At 35.2% G+C, this 16,378-nt stretch overlaps 1 protein-coding gene across 7 annotated transcripts in view; it reads left to right on the top strand.

Moving 5' to 3' along the window:
• Positions 1-16,378, top strand: part of LOC107227254 (octopamine receptor beta-2R) — a 169,405-nt gene that overhangs the window by 140,321 nt on the left and 12,706 nt on the right. The window lies entirely within an intron of this gene.

Here is a 16,378-nt window from a genome sequence, read left to right as displayed (position 1 = left end):
TGAAACAGCAATAAAATTATGATATAATTGTTTTATCATATTCTGTGAATTTAAATCCAAAATTTTACTCGTCCAAATCCAACCGCTGCTGCAAATTTGTATTAAAAATGTTTCAAATCTATTACGAGAAATCTGGCAGACCAGGGGCACCAGCTGCTCATAAAAACAATCAAACTCTGGATGAATAAATAAACTACTGTCTCTGTGGTTTCTCGGTTATTCGAACACGTGCTGGGTAATAACGCGTTTCTTACCAGATTGATGGTTTATTTGATTTGAAACTTGACCAGACTTCGCTACTTCATACACTTAAGCGTTAAACGCATCTTATATTCATACACATATATATATATATATATATATATATATATATATATATATATATATATATATATATGCAATATGCAAAGTAATCGAAGAGAGAAAAAAATACACAATTTACAGGCATAATACATTGATCCGTTATAAAAGATTATTGCGCTAAGTTATTTATAAACGGCGAGACGATGATTTGATATTGCGAATTTACGTACTCTGCCAAAAGTTAATGTCTTGTTTCTCTTCTTGTTTTTACAAGCGGATTCAAGACGGAGGAACAAATATATTCTTCGTTGTTACGTGGAATATATATATATATATATATACATATAGTGAAAAAATTCACAGCTTAATGATTTACACAATGGTGAAACTTTATTAGATTTAAGATCCTAATTGACAATGATTGACAATGATGAGGAGAAATTATGGAATTTTATTCCAATTGAACATCTACGATTGGTCAGAATTTGACAATGACCGGTGAAAATATTGCCTCGATTATTTTAGTCCGCAATTTTAATGAAAATCTGGTGAAAATGAGTCGTTTGTGATAAATGTAGATGGTAAAAGTATAGATTGAAAAATGTTACGATACGATTAATCAAAGACTTTTGAATCATATATTATTCTTTGATCTGAAATTCATAATATCCATTTTTGACGACTCGATTGAAAAATGTAACGCTTGTTACCATTAATTTTGAATATGATAACACCATTGATAATTGAATATAACTAATCTCGAGGCTTTATTCGGCTGATAGGGAAATCCATCAGGCTAAAGAAACAGATTTAACGTTGCAATAATCATAAAATATGTTAACGACAATCGTAATAATACCAAACAGTTGTTTGGTCACAACGTTTCTTTGTAATTTTAACAATACTAGGTTTGACGTAGAAAAAAGTAACGGTAGAATCCTTAAAAGAGAATTATTGACAAACCTGACCAAAAAAAAAAAAATAAAGGGACGAAAACTTCCGGCAATATTGCTTTTTATACAGCAGCTTTATCGGTCAATGGCCTGTAATTTGTGGCGAGGACAAGTCGAGAATCCATTATTGAAGGAAATAGTTTGCCGAAGGAAATCGACGAAAAATTCGTCTCTAAGGTACATTTATTTTACCATTGTAGCAAGTCGAAAAAGCTCCGTCTGTAGTCACGATGGAAGTTATATCGGAACAAAGTGAAACGAATCGGAATCGTACCTGTGTAAATAAATAAACAATACGCATTAAGTTCGCGTATCAACTGCTGAACGAACCTGATTCACTGAAGTTACAGGATGGAGAAAAATCTTTCGAAGCTTTTGCACAAAATTTCGTCTTTTTTAATTTCCTATAGAAAAGCACCTTTTTCTGTATTTACTGACACTTCTCTTTCTTCCGACACTCGTATTTTTGTCTTATTCTGTTATTTTTTTTTTCACCCTCTCGTGCCTGAAAATTGTCGATTGACACGAAACTCGAGGTGGAAATTTCAAATTCTCCGCAAAAGAACGATTTATGCATAAGCTGTTTGTCTTTTACTGGCTTCTTTTATCACTTGAAAGCTTTTATTCGGGAAGAATATCGTTACAAGATGTTTCTTTTCCACGTGTAAAGCACTTGGCTTTAAATATATATATTTCTTTTTTTTTGCCTTATATAAATGGAAAATTTCAAATGGCCAGTGACACCTTTTAAAATTGAGCTAAAAATTTTTCCAAAGGGAGATATATAGATATATATATTTGGGTGAGCCAAAAAAACTAACCTATCGAATCTATGGTCTTAAAAGGGACTATTTACTGAGAAAAAAAATTCTCCATCAAGGTTCCTTGATTTAATTTAGGGAAATTTAAAACGGCCATACAAACAATATTGAGCGTCTGTAACAAAAAGTATTTATTTCTTGATTAAAAATCTTCCGAGTCCTACTTGAACTATTTTTCCTATTCCTACCTGTAACAAAAAGAAACAACATTGAAGTTTTAATTCTGTCCTTGATGTCCTTCCCTTGATATAACTTTTCACAAACAATTTTATTTAATCTTACTCACTTCTTAATCTTCTTTCATAAATTTTTTCCACGTGGTCGTCGTGTAACCTTTCCTTTTATTCACCGTACAAGTAGATGCCTAGTCAATTCAATTCAATTCCAATTACTCGACTACTTCAATTCGCTTACAGTTATTTTTGGCCGATTTGTCTAATAGGGTTATAATTACTATCAATGTGCAAGAGTTTATAATGCTTTTTAAAAAAATCCATATTCAATTTATAACTTGAATAAATATTTTACCGATACCAGAAAGTGAAATTGGTGTACGAGTAATAATGCGAGGTAATGGATATACGCGTTACAACACGCATATATGTCCAGCAGCAATTTTCCAAATGGATCCATCATACTCGAATCGTGAAGATCCCTAATCGTTATGAAACACCATACCTACAATCTACAAATGAACCATAACAGGTATTGATACTTTATACAGTTCGTTGTATCAAACACTGACGAAAAAAAAGAATATTTATCAAAAAAAAAAAAAACTAATCGAATAGACAACTGTGTTCGGATAATAATAAAAACTCCACTAAACAGCGTTACATTTTATACCAAACAGAACAATTCTATGTACATAAATTTAGAGCGTACACATTTATGTATATTTAGTACCGTATTTTTTACACAAGATACGTGTCAAATAAAAGATACAGAAAAAGTAACCCTTGCACTGATTTTCTCTCGTTCGAAATGAAATTTGGAATTATCTTCTTTTTTTTTTCTTTGTAACTCATCATCAACAGAGAAGGTGGTCGAAGAGAAATTATTTCGCAATTCGGTCTTGGTGGAGCTGATATTTTTTATCCAACGTAAAAATGTAATTCGACGCATATATTAAACGAGATTATTACACCGGTATAATATGGGTGGTAGAAATTGTTCAACCGCTGAAAAGTTTTAGATAAGCTGTGCGAAAACTAGGTACGAGAATAGTTGGAAATTGCATTTAAATACAGCGGAAACGTGGTACAAGTCAGAGAAAGAATTGTCTTGGGGGACAATTTATGCGACAAGTTGGGAGGTTGAAATATATATTTGCGTACGGAATTTAAATTATTCAATTACTTTGGTATCAGCGCAGCAGGTTTAGCTGGAAATTAAATCGGTCTTCTTCGTTGGCGAAAGTTATTGAAAAATATTGAATAACGCATTCTTTTATTTTCAGATACTTAGCTCGGTGAAAACTCTTCTTACTTTTGATTTTGAAAACATTCGTTGCATATTTATATTCTAAGATATATACAAAACAGTCAAGACGGTGAAAAGTCTGTCAATAAAACATATTTCTTTTTTCTTTCACCGCAAAATTAAATTATTAATTATCGAACTGTACATACTTGACTTTTGTTTTATTTTTATCACTCTCAAAGCGAATTCCTCAACTTCGCAACGGGTCTTTACGCCCGCGATAAAATTCAAGGTTACTTAATTACTTTGCGGTATCATTTTTTATCGATAAAAACTGAATAACCTTGAATTCAACACCAAACGGTAATTGCCGCTATAAATTTTGCCGGTGTTGAATCTAAACGCGTTAGGTTGAAAATAATTAGCTTTGAATCAAGTGTAGAAAATTATGCACGGATCGATGTGAAAATTTGATAGTAGTTTTTGACAAATAATATGTTGTAGTAACACGTGAATCTTATACCAAGGAGGAATGAAGTCGACAATGTTGGTACGTTGTAAATTAACAATCCTCAATTTTAGACTGCACAATGTACTTTTATAAAACGAACTCTGACGCAGCCTACGAAATTATGAAAGCAAATAAGTTTAAGAAAAAAAAAAAAAAATAACCGCAGTTATTACACGCGTCATATGCGCGCATGACCCTCGGTTAGGTTTATAATTTTGTAACGCGATATTTACTCGCACGATAGACGAACATTAGTGGAAGCAAAATTGATGCAAAGAAACAGCGTAAATACGGTAGATTAAAACACACGTATATGTATATATTCTGAATTATCTCACCTTTACACGAGCTCTTGGATTATACGAATATTATACATCGATTCGGGAAGTTTATTCGCGGTTTCCCGCAAAGCGAGCATTTATGAAATTATTTTATTCTTAGCCAGCGAAGATATGTTGTTGAAATTATCAAAGTAGAGAATAGTTACATTATTCACAGACGTTTAGACGTCGAATACGCTTTGTTTCGGCTCGATTCAAGCTTGTTAAAAATCCAATTGAGAGATCGTTAGATTTCGCTTGAAACGGGATATGCGATAGGATAAAACAAAACCGCGTTTTTACCGAACGGACAGCGAAATGACAAATTCACCTGTCATTCCGCGACAGAGTTACAGAACGGATTTTCCCACAGGCATTCGACGTATAATCCATAAAAGTATCGCCGTTGACGGAGCAGCGGGTTGGAATGTGGAAAAAAGGTCGTTTTCGTAAATTATTATCTGTCAAATCGAGTTTAACATGTTTAAAAAATTCGAAATATCGAATCTACTGTTTCAGATGTGGGACAATTGCAGAAAATTTTTTTTTTGAACAAAATCAAAGATGGCGACGGTCCGAAGTTCGCATAGGATTCTCCGTATTCGTATGGATTTTTGTGCTGAAACTTCCTAGCGCGTATACTTTAATCGCAAAATAAGATTGAAAGTTTTTTTTTTTTTCCGGACGTATACCACCGTAATCTGAGTCTTTTTGCGAGGAATTTTTGATTATGTGGAACAAATAGACGCCAATTAGCGAAACTCTATTTCTGTACTGTGTACACTGAGAACAATTTCATTTGTTATAATTAAAAAAATTCCGTAAAACAGGATTAATCCTAGGAGTGTTGAAAGTTGTCTTTTCTTTACTCCGCGCATGCGCTGTCGCGAATAAATCTGACATTACGCGACCCTAACCTCAATTTCGTGTTTCGTGAAAAAACGTGTAACATACTCTTGTTATATAATGAATCGTGTGCAACAAAGAGACAACAGTCTTTTTGCCTCGCGTATTTACCTTCTTGTTAGACAAACACAATGTACTATTGCACGGTTATATGTATGGGGCATTCCGTGACATCTCGATCAGGATTCAACGACAATGCATCAGATTGGCTTTGTACTTTTTTGTACGAAAGTACGTGACGAAAAACGTGAAAGCAATTGTTTTTAGAATTTGTCGACCCAGCGTATCTGAGAACTTGGAAAAAAAATCCCACGCTCTGAAATCTGCAAAAATTCAGACAATCTTGTAAAATTTAAGAAAATTTTTCGGTATTATTAGAAGATGGAGATTTCATAACTCGAAAAGATGAATAGAAAAAATGGAAAAATAAATGATTATTATTGATACGATGATATTTATATTTATAAATATGATGATATATTTGGTGAAATATTGTACGATATAATATAATAAGCTTATATGTTAATTCTTATGTCAAAAATGCAATTCAATCACGTTTATTATTCTTTTATTTCTCACATTTATCTTTTGACGTTATGAAATCTTTATTTTCTAACAAGTGTCAAAAATTTTGCAATATATTACAAGTTTTATCTGAATTTATCGAGATTTTAGAGAGTGGATTGTTTTTTTTCAATTCTTTAATCACACTTGAGATACGCTGGGTAAAACAATTGTCTGTAAAAATTGTCATTGCATTTTTCGTCGTGAACTTTTACACGAAACATCAAAAAATCCAATCTGAGACATCGACGTAGAATCTTGATCGAGATGCCATGGAATTCCCCGTACACAACGACGGCTGTTCGCGAATGTAGGAGAAAATGTTGGGCAACTTTTACCGAATCCAGAAAAAGAACGGAAGGAAAAACGTTTCTGATCGTTGCACAGTTGGAAAGTTGAGCGATAAAACCAGGTCCGTTTCCTGTAGGAATCGTTCGTATAAAATGGAAATTGTTAAAAATACGATACAAGGATGACAGCAGGTCGTAAGTCAGCGGATGCCACGTGCAGACGAAAGTTACAAAACTGTTTGGGTGGCGTGCGAAAATCGGCGTTACTTTTAACCTGGGAGGAAAGAAAAGAAGAACGGTAAAAACTGACAGAAGCCATGATGTAACGGGCTAATATGGAAGGAAATGTGAAACTTTGCCAAATATTTCATCGTATCTGTTTTTACCGTTTGGTGCGCGGCAAGCTTGAGGCAGCAAAAATCGGAGCTTGGTTTATTTTCACCTGCAACGTGGTTTGCACTGTTAAAATTTCTCTTGTAAATTTACAAAAAAAAAAGCACAGGAAGCATTATTCGGATCCGGTATTGCGAATTTACTATACATAGGGTGAGTGGTTTCAGAATTGTAAAATTTATCACTATTTAGTAAAATTATTGCTTTAATGGGCTACTATTTTATTAGTATAATAACTGTTACTGACGGGCGTGACAAATAATACTTTAATAAAGAAATGAAAACTCATCGATAAGACTAATAGTTTCAGAATTCGCGGTCGTAATACAATTTTTATTAAATTTACAAACGAATTTACTGTACAAATTTAGGAAATTTTCAGATTGTGACGATGAATTTGTGATGGAAGGTGTCGTCTCCCGAATTTCCATCTTCCACTTTACTTTATTACGCTTATTTATTTATTCGGTTCGTTACGAGAAGTCTTATCAATTTATTTTGAGATAAATTGGTGATTTGTTTAAGATGTTTCCTTTTAAGTTTTTTGAATTTTTGAAATCCTTAGCTGGTTAAATCCTGGTATTTAGTTCTCTGGAAGACTTTTCCTTTTAGATAAACTAAAGTTGCCAGAATCTCTCGGATGAACTTTTACAGAAGAGGTGGAACGACCGAAATTTAATAAAGAATTCAAACAAACTTTTCCAGTGCACTTGATGATACCAGCGATATGAAATTCGTAAATAACTTTATTTATTATTCACAAAACGTCTCATTTCTCCAATATCTTTTTTCGAATGCCTTCTCCTGCCTTTTCACAACAAATGTTTGTCAAACTTGCACTTATTTTCTATCAATCAAACATATACAAATAACTATAAATCAACTTACAACTAATTTACAAACTATTGACACTGTTAAAGATTTTGTATAAAAGTTATACCTGCACAACTTGAGTGGATTCATAAAAAAATTTTGGAGTTTCTAGAAAATTGTTGAAATTTTTTTAAAAATATAGACTCTTTAACACACTATCGAGTGAAACGAAAATTCTTCGAGGTAATTTTAGAATTCTGGTTCCGGAAATGCGATATCTGACTACGGAATTTAAAGTCCACATTATGCGAGATTTCCGAATCTTGTTACGGGATACTCGAAATCGCAGGGCGAAATTAATACAGATGTGAAATAACTCATTTTGAATTTATTTATACACTTATAAGGTAAATACCGTACAGAAAATGTATAGTGAATTTGAAAATATCATAAATTTACCACATAATTGAGTAAATTTAGAATAGGTTTTTTCAACCAAGTTGAGAAAAGTTCAAAAATATGATTGTAAATTTGATAAGAATGCTTGGTGATTTACTTTAAAACACCAAAGTTTTTTTTTTATTCAACCCTCCTTTTGTTTAGTAAATGTGGGGTGGATTTACGAACATTTTTAACAGTGCATGGCCGACGAATTTAGCGTCAGTATCCAACTGAGGCGACGCTTCTCGCTTCGTCGAGCTAAAGGCAGTTCAACCCGGAGCCGCCTCTTTATCCACATTTCTAAAGCTTAGAAAGGAAGGAGAAGAGGAAGAAGAAAAGATCCGTATGGCTTCGTCGTGCATATTCAAACGGGGAGGACAAAACGAGCTTTCATATCGCCGGCGATATAAAGCTCGCGGATAAACTGAGCTTGCTTGTTTTCCTAGTATTGTGATCATCGGAACTGCTAATTTAAGCTTCAATTTCTAATGGAAATTATCCTGAGCTTTGGTGACTTCTTACTTTTCATCACCGTTGGTGTTATGAGAAAAGTATTGGTTTCGGTCGAAAATCACTTTTACAATTTTGACGAATCTTTACGTTTTCGAATTTCTAGAATCTGAAAAATAGGTTTTTAGAAAAATGTCATGATCTCGGAAAAGGCTCGATGAATGAATCTAAAACTTACAGGATCTCAAAACGAAATGATGGCTATGAAAAATTGCCATGTCCCGTTCAATTTGAACTTCAGGTTCTACTGGAAATAAATTGATTTTCAATGTTACACCGGGTGGGGGTAAAAAAAAAAACGAAAATCGGAATGGACAGAATTCCGAATTCAATGAACTCGAATAACAAATATGAGAGAACAGATACTATCAGATATTTTAAGTCCCGAATGGTACCGAATAAAAGATTGCGGTTTACCTAAAATGTATTTAGTAGAGTTTTTATTATTATCCGAACCCACTTACTTCGGAAAACGTTAATCCGAGAATTCAGAGATGCGGAATTTAATAATGTACAGAGTCAATATTCCAGAGAAAGAATTTGTAGAAAGTTTCATATTCTCAAATGTCCAAATATTATAAAAATAAAAGTTGGAACTTGATCATCCAGAAACGGCGGAAAACAGATATCCGGAATGTAGAAGGGTCGTTATTCAGAATCGTACAATTCTAAAAGATCGGTATTCCGAAAGTAACCGACTAATCTATTTTGACTTGCAAAATGTTTTTTATACAGAATCAAAGAAATTCTTAGTTGCATCGGGCGTATCCTTTTATCTGCAATATTTTTGTCTCATTAAAAGATTGAATACGACTTTTGATATCGTAAACTTATATTTCTTGGCTTCTAATACGATATGAGTTATCGACTCTTCCGATATATTGCGATTCTTCATTCCGACGATTCCGACATGCTGCAATTCTATATTCCGAGCTTTCTATGATATTACTACTCGGAGTTCTAACCGTTCTGATTATTGATCCTTGGCATTTATGCATTCGAATAGACGAAAATTCTACTTTACGATCCATCCGAAGGTTATTTGTTTGTGTTTGCCTGATTCTGCTAATGGCCTTTCGGAATTTTCGTCAGTCGTGCATTCTAAATTGTATAACTTGAAATTTCGATACTTTTATATTCTATTTCCATTATTTCTGGCTTAACGAAGATTCGCCACTTTCTGCTTCCGTGATTGTGAGTTTTCGATATATTTATAATCGGAATTCTGGCAATTCTGATTTTTGGTTTTTCTGATTCCTTCCCGCACCCAAGAAAAGATTCGTGTTTCGGTACCGAAGCCGGCTAACGTACAGATCGTTTATTCTTATTCTCGAGTTTCCCGCTTTTCCAGGACGCGCGTCGTTGGGTTTATTTTTGAAGCAGCTTATGCGACATCGCATGTTGTTCCGTTTGGATTTTCGGAAGGACAGTTCATTCTCGAATCGCGTGTATTTCAGCCAGAGGATCAGCCTTCCGCACGAGGGGCACGAAGTCGGCGGTTACGGAAGTTCCCGCTCGGTTATCGTCATATTTCAGAGTAATTTGCAGCTCTTTGTGAAATACCAAACCCACCCACCTGTACTATTTGATTATTTGTGTGCGTTTCCAGGGTTGTTTGCCGTCTCGCGACACGAAATTTATGCCCGTTTCGAACACACAAACACGCCCGTACAAAAACGGCTTTCAATCGGTTTTCGGAATGATTTATATTATTCCCAAACTCGTGTACAAAACGACCGGAAACGCTTGCGGGACAAAATTCATTGGGATATCATTTTTCTTTTTACGTATAGATATTTCACGCGTGATTTTTCGAGATAAACAGATTCTATCGTGTCGGTGTAATTGTTGTTTTTTTGTTTCTCAACAAATTCATTTTCTTCTCCAATCGGGTATACAATAATAAAGTTTAAGCGTTGAGAAATTTTCATTCTCCAACAAACGTTTCATTGTCATTCTTCGACAAAGTAAGTCTCAGTTTTTTTTTTTTTTTTTTTTTACAAATAGTATTTCAATAAATTAATTTATTCTCCAATTATGCAATAGTTCAGTGCACAAAATTGAGAAATTGTAATTTTTCACAATCCCGAGTATCTTTTTATTATTTATTTTTTTAATTTTGAACAGTTTTTCGAAGAAATTGATTCATTCTCGAATTATACCACATATTTATGCATTATAAATTTGGAAATTTTAATTACCCGACAAAGTTACTCGATTTTTGTCAGATTCCAAGGTTATCGTTTTTTTTTCAACCTTCAGTTACGATTCTTATCCACTGTTTACATAATTTTCCGGGATAAAAGTAATTTTTTCACACGTAAGGGAAAAGTTTCGATGAGAACATTCATGTTTAATCGAATAATTTTTCTGGAATGACTGAATTTCTGTTCGACGTTAGAAAACAATGAATTTGTCAACGTAACAGTAACTCTCTTACTTGTTTATTTTTTCTATTTCTTTTTCCTTTTCGTTGACTGAATTTTCTGTATCTAATGAAAAGACCAGATAAGGTTTTGGAATAAAATAAGAAAAAAAAATAAAAGGAAATTTCTCTCACGATCGCGTATCGCTAACAATTCAATTTCCTACTTATGTGGAATTATTTCTCATCCACCGCGAATCGCAACAATTACTTTCAGGGACAAAGAAATTTTGAGGGAGGCGAAAAGAATGAGCGAGAAAAGTTTGATTTCTTCAAGCTGCCGAGGCGACAGCGTGAAATTTCCGCTAATCCAACTAAGGGAAAACTTTTACGCGAATAACTGTCCAACTTGTATACGGATACATGTAACGTAGAGAGCCTTAACTCGGTTCTTAAAATCTTCTTTGTACGGGCATCAGATACGGACGTTATATTTTTGTTAAATAATTTAAAAATTCGGCGATTTTTTACATTTAATGTATGAGAGGCATCAGTTTGCGGGGAATTCCTGACACCGTAATTCGGACGGCTTACCAATAAACGTATTTTCTTGAGGAATTTATTCTTTTTGTTTTTGTTTATTTATTGTTTATGCATCGACCATTCCACGCCAAGTCAACCAGAGTCTGAGCCTCGACCTCTTGGATTTAGTGCGAGATTTTTCATATTGTTGTTCCGATTATAAAAAACACTGGAATATTTGTTTGAGTTTTATTTTTTGTCTTTTTTTTTTGTGAGGTGATTTGTTTTACTTACGATATTTGGTTTCTTATTTTTTTGCAATACTCTTTGCTTTCCGAAGCTCAACAAGAAAAAAAAAAAGAGAGAAAAAACCAGAAACGAATGCGAATGCATTCTGGGTCTAGGTTTGAAAATTGTCACGTAATATTTTCAAATTATTATATTACGTCCAAAAACACGTTGGTTTTAGAAAATCATAACTGAAACAAAATTCGCTAAGAAACGTCAGTGAAAGAATTTAAGTGATCTACACAATTAATTATCAATACGAAAATCGCCTAACGAATTTAAATGATTTTGGGTCACATTCTGGTCGATTTGGCGTGGAATGCTCCGTATATTTATTTATTACATCCAGGACGAGGTGTCGTACCGTAATCGAAAACGTTTCAAATAATTGGCCGTCATATCTTCTCACAGTCTCGACGTAAAAGCGAAACATTTCAATATCGATTCATAATCGAAAAGTGGGAAAAAAAAAAAAATACATTCAACGCCTGCCGAAATGGCGACAACTAAAATTGTAAAAAAATATAACAAATGTATTCCAGCGACATGGCCGTCGGCTCATCTGTATTCCTTGGCATAGTCGCGCGGGGCGTCTGAAATTCGAGTAATAATTCTCATCGAATGTCTGAGCCTGCGACGTTTATATCAGTATCCTTGACTTGTCTTGGTCAATGGTTGTACGCGTTTGAATTTTCATGAAACTAGGCAGGGGAAATTTTGCCTGGAACTTGAACACCCCGCGAAATGTGAGCCGGCTTCGTTTAGCGCATGCTTTGGAATATAGTTCGCCTTTTCTCTTATCATCGTGATTATTCTACTTATTGAAATTGCAGAAGCGCTTTCGGAAGATTGATTCTGAGCTTTAACCCTTTCGTGGATACGTTTTTCCCCTTCCATGCGATTCACTTGGAATTTTTTTTTTTTTTTCGCGAGCTTTTGGGGTCGTTGATCGGGAATATTAGCTCAAAATTCAAAGTTGTGGATCAAATATGATGAACAAACAAAAACAACAAGACGACAAATTTTGGATAATACTGTAAGATTTTCTGGTTCCTATTAAGTTTGTTTGAAAATTGGCATTCGGATCTTCGTCCTAGATTAGGAGAAAGTCCTTTTATCGTGGAAAAGTACGAATTTCGTCAATTTGTTTATATATGTGACTTTGGTATGAATAAAATGACAATGAATTTTTTTAATCATCGAAATCTATTTTGCTTCACATTATCCCTCCTAGCGGGAATTTCCACGAATTTATTTACAATGTTCCGGTGATAGTATACATACCAAGAATAATTTCAATTTTTTTCCAAAATGGAATTTATTTATGCAGCAGATAACCCAAAAATCTAGATAAAGTTACTATTCTTCATGATTACGACCAACCTTACCATAGTTTCTTGCAACTATTTCAATAATTTGATGTATTGGTAGAAAAATAAATTGATGTCAAGACTTTACTTGACTAAAAACATAAAAATCCAATCAATCGGTTTGATGATCGCTTCGATGACCAGAAAATTTATTACGTATTGACAACTATAATCATTATCACACAAAACAGTCGCTAGCACAATATTTTCCCTCAAATTCCAACGATATTAAAATCGTTTCTTGTCAAGATAGCCGTTTCAATAAAATTCTGCAAAATAGTACCGAAAACTATTGAAATATACCTCATTCTATCACGAGCATAAGACGAGAACATTGAGCTTGCAATTCTAGGTCATAAATTAATTATAATATTCTTCTTCTTGTAAAAAAATTTTTATTTTTTATTTTTTTTTTTTTTTTCGATTCCTCTGAATATCTGACAAAACAAAGTGATCGTGTCGCGAGACATCGTTTAGTGAGACTATTAGAGAAAGGGGGGGGGGGGGGGGGGATGAAATGGATGAAAGATTCACCGTTCAATTAACAAATTCGTCAAACCTGCATTCGTAGACGCGGCGCTTGGCGAAATAGAATTTGGGTAGAGAGGGGGGAAAATTAGGGGGAGGGGGCGGGAGGTAGGAGAGATATAAGGTTTTGCGGAGAGGAATGTTAGCACGGGATGCCCGAAGGCGTTGCTGAGGGTTGAGAGGTTCATTTGAGAGAGGCGCCTGCCTCTCCTCTCCTCTCTTCTTCTCCTCTCCTCTCATCCTCTCCTCTCCTCTCCTCTCCTATCCTCTTCTCTCCTCCGCTCCTTTACTTTCATCTCACCGTCTGAACGACGTGACGCGTCCCGACGCCTCCACTCGTCCCAACGCGAGACAAACGAAGGCCGCACCTTTTATAAGGACAATTTTTTTTCTGCTCCCTTTTTCGCTTTTTCCTCATCTGCACCTCTCACTCTCTCTCTCTCTCTCTCTCTCTTTCTCTCTCTCTCTTTCTTTCTCTCACCCTCCACTTCCAGAAGACAAGTCTTATCGATCCCAGCTCTGCACCTTCGTCGTCTCCGTTTCGTTCTCATCATGGCTAGCTCGTTTTCTCTCCAAGTTTACTGCAAATGAGAAGAGACGTAATTATGTGTACAGTTGAATGTATAATTGTACTGACAAAATTTGTTAAATTTTTTGATGACTGATTACTTTCTTTCGCAAATTTTCTAAACGCGAATTCACCGTGAGATGAATTATTATCAAAGGTTTTTATTTAATTTTATTTTTTTATTTTTAATTAGTCCGCAAAGTGCAGCATATTTTTAATACATCGTTTCTCACACTCTCGTATGTCGGTGTGCACAGAGAAATATTGAATTCAGCTTCAACCCAAAGCACGCACTCATGTGTTTTTTTTTATTCTTCTTCTCATCGCCTCATGCAGAATTTCCGGTATGGGAAAATTTTGCCGTATTTCAGATGATAGAAATTTTACTACGCACACGCTTCGCGGAGTGTTCGGTCTGAAATTATCATCGAAAGTTTCGCTCACTCAACGTCAGTGCATCGCAGTGCGAATGAAATTTTTCACCTATTTATGAATTCGTGATAAAATTCACACATCATGTACGTCACACGATTTTTTGCACCGTTCGCTAGGAACGCAGATAAATTGTTTTGTCTGTTTTTATATGTGAGATGAATAATTCATCATCCTCGCAGAAGAATGCTCACTTCTCAGTCCATTTCGAATCGCAATTTCGTTCATCCGACAAGAGCGAACAAAAAAGATCTGCAAGCAATAATTTCACTTTTAACAGACTTTCCCTGTACCTTAAAAATAGATTAAAAGAAGTAAAATAAATAAAGAAGAATTCGAAATAAACAGAAAGGGATGAGGATCAAATCCGGGGCCCGAATGCTTCATAAGTAATTTATGAATTCGATCTGATCCGAACTGAACAAATGGAGCCTCTTAACCTCGATGAGTTAAGTAAATATCAGCATCAGCAACGGGCTGCAGCAGCGAGAACTTCCATCCCTTTTCCCCCATCCCGCCCCTCCTGAATAATGACTTAATTAAAACCCTGTGATTTATTATTCCCGACGTGATTCAATTTCATGAAAGTTGGCTCGGGAGCCGTGGAAATTAATGCGCTTCATCGACGCCGAGTTTCTTTGTTAGAACCGCTAAAGACCTTCGCCGCAATTTTATCTACCGCGGAATAAAAAGGCCAGGCATCGCATCGTCTTTCACCTGTTAGGAAATATTCCCGATAATTATGGCGGTGCCTTTTTGAAAATTTTTAGTTAACCTGTAACACAAACGTGAAAGCCGACATTTCTTATGCTCAAATTCGGCATATCGAAGGGCAAGAATTCCGAACGAGTCTAAATTTCATTGGATCAATCCGCCCAAGAAGCCTCCTTGTTCGTAAATTGATCGAACTCAATTCGACTGACAGTTACTTCAAGACTTTTCCGTCGTGGTGAAAAACAATGCTAATCATTGTATCAGACAATGTCTCATATTAATTCAGAACTTGCGAAATTTTTTACAACCTCATTCGTGACCGTCATTTCTTTGCAAAATTATACCGGGAACCAGAATGTCAAGAGGATGATTGGATTAGGAATATAATGTGATTTACGTCGAGTCACCGTCCGTGTAGTTTGGGATGAAAGAAATGGATTTTTGATGGGGTGACCGGCTGACACGGCAGGTGAAGACATTTGAAATTTGCTGTAAGAAAAGGTCGGATCCAAGCTTGGGGGCGTATAAATTATGAGAGAAATTCTAGACATGCGCTCTCAATTTTCATCGTTTATTACTCCCAGCTGCCTGTGGAGAAGGAGGAGGAGGAAGAGGAGGATCGAAGGTCTGTAATACGTATACGTATATATATGGTTGGTGAAATTTCTCGGCCCTGAATATACTTCGAAGACGAAGTTATTGTCTGGTCCTTCGTTTAAGCAAGCTCGTCGAGACGCCGGACGTCCCAGAATATGATCGTCGACATCCACCTGAATTCCACTCTTCATTATTGCAGTTTGTGCACCTGGAGTGGAATCTCCGACATTCCTGACGTGATTAGGTTTAGTCAGGATCATTTCAAAGATCCTCAATTACACGGTGAAGCCCTCTTATCTCCTCTCGGCCACGTTCTACCCAAGACACAACCTAAATAAGTCTTTGATCCTCTTGCGGTAACCATGGAAATGAACCAATAAAGGCGTCGCCAAGTTGAACCACTTCAATCACGACATCGCGATGAGATCTTTTACGTAAGAAGTCTCGGAATGAAATGAGAAAACATCAAATCCTCAAAAAACAATTTTACGTTCTTCAGACTCGATCGATTCAACTCCGATGCGCATCTTGTTGTCACTTAAACTCTAATTCTAGTTGGCCATTGTGAATTGGGTTTTTTTCGGGAGAATGGAGACTGAGAATCTCATCAACGAGTCTGTTTCAATTATGTGTTGTCTTCCTGCAGTAACAATAAATAGTTGAAGTTTTTCAAACGAATATAGTTCAGCTGCCTGCGTCAATTTCTTGAAAGCAACTGATGGTAGATAACTTTTCACTCTCTTAGTT

The sequence above is a fragment of the Neodiprion lecontei genome, chromosome 3, assembly GCF_021901455.1.
Source record: "Neodiprion lecontei isolate iyNeoLeco1 chromosome 3, iyNeoLeco1.1, whole genome shotgun sequence".
Taxonomy (NCBI): domain Eukaryota; kingdom Metazoa; phylum Arthropoda; class Insecta; order Hymenoptera; family Diprionidae; genus Neodiprion; species Neodiprion lecontei.
Note: the sequence above shows the minus strand (reverse complement) of the source record. Positions and strands in the feature narration are given on the sequence as shown.